Source organism: Trachemys scripta, chromosome 2 (assembly GCF_013100865.1).
Source record: "Trachemys scripta elegans isolate TJP31775 chromosome 2, CAS_Tse_1.0, whole genome shotgun sequence".
Classification (NCBI taxonomy): Eukaryota; Metazoa; Chordata; order Testudines; family Emydidae; genus Trachemys; species Trachemys scripta.
The window spans coordinates 226,091,693-226,096,936 of NC_048299.1; the positions used below are offsets into that span (position 1 = coordinate 226,091,693).

At 40.6% G+C, this 5,244-nt stretch overlaps 1 long non-coding RNA gene across 1 annotated transcript in view; it reads right to left on the reverse strand.

Annotated features, from left to right (window-relative positions):
- Positions 1-2,630: 2,630 nt before the first annotated feature.
- Positions 2,631-5,244, reverse strand: part of LOC117873568 — a 74,336-nt gene continuing 71,722 nt past the window's right edge. The window contains exon 3 of the long non-coding RNA XR_004644760.1: positions 2,631-2,715. This is a non-coding gene — a long non-coding RNA (uncharacterized LOC117873568). The remainder of the gene's footprint in view (positions 2,716-5,244) is intronic.

Here is a 5,244-nt window from a genome sequence, read left to right on the forward strand (position 1 = left end):
CCAACCAATCCTACCCTCCCACCCAAACCCAGTTTTATTTTTTCCACACAGAATGTAGGAAATATAAAACCAAATCAAGTTACTGTTGACATCATCTTTGTTTCTGAAATGTACTTCTCTTCAAAACAAGGCTCACATCTCCTTACTTGGCAGTGGGAAAGGCCTGAGCTTCATCTGAAATAACCAAGGACTGTGATATGTTAACTGTACCTGAACACAGGGATCACAGAGGATTGATTTACCCTCCCAGTGAGAGAGGTACATGTATTCACTAGGAAGAGTAGCTACAAACCCACAGCCCTACCCTGGGAGTTCTACCAGGGAAGAGTAACTTTAATTTGGCCGCAGTGCAATAGGAACCTGGCCAGAAAAAGCTTTTGGGGAGATGTGCTCAATCAGTATATTTTACAGATGCTCTGGTAACACACCCTCCTGTTTCATTGCTGTGCTCTCATCCTCCCACACACCCTGTGTGGATTTTCAGATGCCAATAGCGTGCAGACCTGGATTATACCAGCACTGCAGCCTAAATAGCTAATAGCTGAAGGCAGGAATCTCACATAGAGGAAGAGATATCTCCCTTGAAACATTTCTCTCCCAATGGTTTTTAGATTTAATGCTTTAAGTGTTAGGCTATGTCTACACTACTAAGTTACACGACTCCAGCTACATGAATAATGTAGCTGGAGTCGACATAGCTTAGGTCAACTTACTGCGGTGACTACAGTGCACTGGGTTGACGGGAAGTGCTCTCCCATCAACTTACCTTACTCCTCTTGTTCCCGGTGGAGTACCGGAGTCGACCGGAGAGCACTTCACTAGACCCGCTAAATTGACCCCCGGTGTATTGATCTCAGCAGCGTCGATCCCGCAGTAGTGTAGACATAGCCTTAGTCTCAGCATAGGGAAGGCTAGAGTCCTGGTATACAACTACATGGCCTTGTATGACGCAAGTTTGCCTTTGCCACTGGAGAAAGGAAGAATAGTTCTTCTAATGTACTGTTGCTATAGGGATCTCGCCAAGAAGTGATGTGAAATCACAAAATAATGAATTTTTCTAGAGAGGTGCTTGCTAGATACTACAGTGAAATCAGACAACCTTTCAATATAGTTATTTGAAATGCTTAATGTATATTGCATAAGGAAAGTAAATGAATAGCCAGAGCCTTTTATTAAATGAAACAGGGAGAAACAGCTGAGAGCTGCTGGCTTTTAGCTCAGTTATAGAGTCACTTGTTCAGCCCTCCTCAGTTCCTCACCCCCCTTCCCTTCTTTCCTTCCTCCATGAGAACTCACACATCCAAATAATGTCATCATGGGAGCAGGGAAAATGGGGCAGGGAGAAAACTGAAGTTGAGAAAAGAGACTCAGACGGTAAATAGGTGATACCAGGAAAATGTCTGTTTGACCAGCAAGTGTCCCTTAAACTTTGGGGGAAGGCCTGACATTTTGGTGGATCTAAATCCCTTGAAGTGCAGCAGAGCTATTTCCTGTGTGTATTGTGTCACGTTGGCTTACTGCAGTGATTACAATAAGCTTTTACTCTATATTACTCTTCTTAGCCCTGCAGAGCCAACACACCTAAGAGAGACAGAGCTGGATTCTTTTCCTTGTGTTGTCTCATCAACCAAATTATTTTTAAGTTCCACTTACAAGGTCAGTCAGTTACATCTGTGTAAATCCATCAAAGGACATGGATTTCCAGAAATGTCACTGACTGAGGGCATACTTTGGATTGCAGAATCTTCATTCCTGGTGATATGCAGGAAAGAAAGAGTGCAGCAAGTTGAGTTTACAGGGCTGGCAGTCAGAAAACATTTCCACCTACTGGCAACTATAGAGTGGGACTTTTTGTTGAGGCTGGGACTTAGCAGGACAATCAATGATACTCAAAGTGAAGTTACGGTCATAAAAAATAACTATGTACAAATGGCCCCCTTATTGCCTCAGTGTATTGAAAGCCATGTCTGCAAAGAGAAGTTTCCCCTACTTTTATGGCACTATTTTGTTTGCTTTGCAGAGGCAACATAGTTATGAGAGAGGGTGCTAGATTCCATCCTGGTGTGTGCACATCATCAAAGCCAAGTTCTGCCTTCATCTAAACCTGACATTGAATAGAGTGACAGAGGCACAGATGTAACCGAGGACTGAATTTAGTCCACAGAATCTTTATTACTAGTGATGATGTAGCTGTATCAAGCAGAAAAATTACAGCTTGACTTTTAGATCCCAGGCTGAGTTTACTGTTAGTGTTCTAGGAGAAAAAAAAACAGCAGAAAGTAAACCCTGTTCTTTCTTTGCTCCTTTCTTTTTCAGTTATGCTGATCATTCTAATTCCCAATAAGGCATTGTACTCCTCACCTTCCTTCCAGCTTTTGGGCATTATCTTGCTCTGTGCCACTCTCCAATCACCTTTTCCATCCTCTTTCTTCCTGTGCCTCTGAATATCCACCTCTTACATTTCAGGTAATTAGGTGGGAAAGGGGTCACTTATAATCACCTTACACAGTACTAATTAGATCAGGTCTCATTCACCGTTTTAACCCCATAAAGTTCTAGTGGGTACAAATTTAGCCCATATCCTAGCGTTAGTATTAACTGTTGGGAAGATGTACATATTTACTGTAAAGCTTACTTCAATCTTGTGTTCCCTACTGGTGGCAAGTGTGGATTGCCAGAATACGCTTCATCAGAGAAATTTCTGCCTTTTTAAAACTGTAATCAGGAAAGAAGAAGACAAGGTATTAAAGTCTATGCAGTAAGTATGCTCCCAACCTTTCAGATGTGCTGCCTCTCTTGATTTGAGAGTTCCATTGTCATAAAGGAATTTGTGAATTCGGAGCCTATTGCTAATGCTAAATCAGAATGAACATAGCTGAGGGCACCCAAAAATGAAGAAATATACGTATGAATGATACACACATTTTAAAGAAGCAATGGCCACTTCAAAAAAATCTCAAAAAATTCTCCTAGGGATAAAGTTCAAACAATGTGTTTTCTATCTAATCTATCCCTTCCTCCCTCCTTCTCTGCTGGGCTGCTCTTAAAATTCATTTGTCAGTCGGCTTGTGCATTGTGCCTGACCTTGTCATTTTAATCTAACTGCAAATTGAAAACAAATGTTTTTTTTCTGTTAAGTATGGCCATGACATCTTGCAACAAGTATTTTAATAAGTTAAATCAAAGATAAACAATTTCTTCCTGTTTTGACTACTGTCAGACCTAGGGAAGAGGGACAGAGTGCCATGAAATTGTTTTAATTACCCTACTGGTATCCAGTGTGACATCTGGTGGCACTGGTGAGCTCACCTGATGTACCACAGATAGCACTGATTTACGAAGCCATAATTGGGTTTCCAATAAACATTTGTCAAAATAATGTATTCGTTCAAACCAAAGCCTTCTTTATTTATTCATATAAAAGAGCACTTAACTTTCAACAAAGAATTGCCTGCCATCAAAAACACTCTATAAACAGAGGAAATTTATGACTGCACAGTACCAGAGGGTGATCACTGTAAGACTAAAGTTAACTTTAACCCTTTGGAGTGCTTCATTCCCTTTCTTGCTTGCTACTGGTGCCATATATATTTCTTTCTAAAAGCCCTACATCCAGACACTAGCCTTTTTATATTCAGACTTTAAAGCAGCAGCTCTCTTTTTCAGCACAAAGTCTTACAAGCCCAAAAACGGTGGGAAAAGCAAGATCTCTAGTATTGGTCACGCAGTTTGGGGGCTTGCACAAGCTGGTAGTAGCCATAACCTTTTCCTATGTTCCCCCCAACCCCTTCACCTTTCATATGGTCTTTTATAACCCATTTGGAAAAGCTGGCCTTTTCACAGAGTAATGCAGTTTGACTGAACCCTGGCAAATGCATATAGTCATTTATTCATTCATTTTATCTATTAATTTGATTCTATTATTCCTGGCAAATTAGTTAGATGTTACAGATTTCTACTCAGTTGTCAGGACTGTCACAGCAGCATAAAGCAGGTGGACAGTGCAGTCAATATTTGAATATGACTGCAGATTGACACTAATGATGGGTCTTCACTAGAAAAAAAAAGGTTTGCTCTTACCACATATTAGCTCACATGGTAACTAACACACGGTAAAATCCTAGTGAAGACAAGCCAGTTTGTAGTTTTCACAAGGTTGAGGTAAACACAAGGGGGAGGGGAAGCCCAGGGTTTACCTTCACCTGCTAATTCAAGTTAAAATTACAAACTGCCTTGTCTTCACTAGGATTTGTTAATTACCCTATTTTAGCTAATCTGTGGTAAGAATACACCTTTTTTCCTACAGAAGACAAAGCTTTAGATGAGTAAAGCAGAATAAGCTGAGAGAGAGAGAAGGGGTAAAAGTCACATTTTCTACCCTAGAAATTCTAACTTTATAATTTTGGAAAATCTAAATACAAGACCTTCACTTTTAGTATTATCAGCTGTTATTGATTTTATTTATTTACATAGTACCACCAGCAGGCCGGGCACCTAACAAGTGAGTAGGAAAACAACAAATACATAAGGGATCAAACTGAGATGCAACAAAAACAAACAAAAAAACAACTAAATGATTTTATGGTGAAGTTTAGCATGTGTCTTGTTTTTTCAGAAGTTTTAAATTATGATAATTTGTCTGTCTTGCTAACACTCAGATGAGAGCTAGGGTTTACAGGCTTCCTGGAAAAATATGTTATAGCATTTTGTTCTGCAGGGAGTTGAGCAACCCTTGAGAACCAAGTGCTGAGTAACTTCAAGTCCCATTGCCCCTTCAAAGAACTGGGCACTCATGAAGGTCTTGATGGAGGAGAGGATGGAGACAAAGTGGGCTAGGTCAGGGCAGGATTACGCGGTGTAGAGGTACATGCATGTAGAAGAAGGTATAAAGATGAAAGGCGGAGATGGATATGAATGGGACAATACGAGTGGCTGTGTTCCCATCTTGTTCTACAAGCACAGCTAACACACTATATGAAGCCGAAACTCACCCACTTCTCATGGTTTAGCTTTATTAACAAAGGAATTACAATAAGATGATGTTCAGCTCCAACCTTCTTCTGGGCTTGGCTGCTGTTAGAGTTTCTTCATCAGGACTGCTCTCAGGCCATATCCTAGAGCCTCTTTCTCTGAACAGGTTTCAGAGTAGCAGCCGTGTTAGTCTGTATCCGCAAAAAGAAGAACAGGAGTACTTGTGGCACCTTAGAGACTAACAAATTTATTAGAGCATAAGCTTTCGTGGCT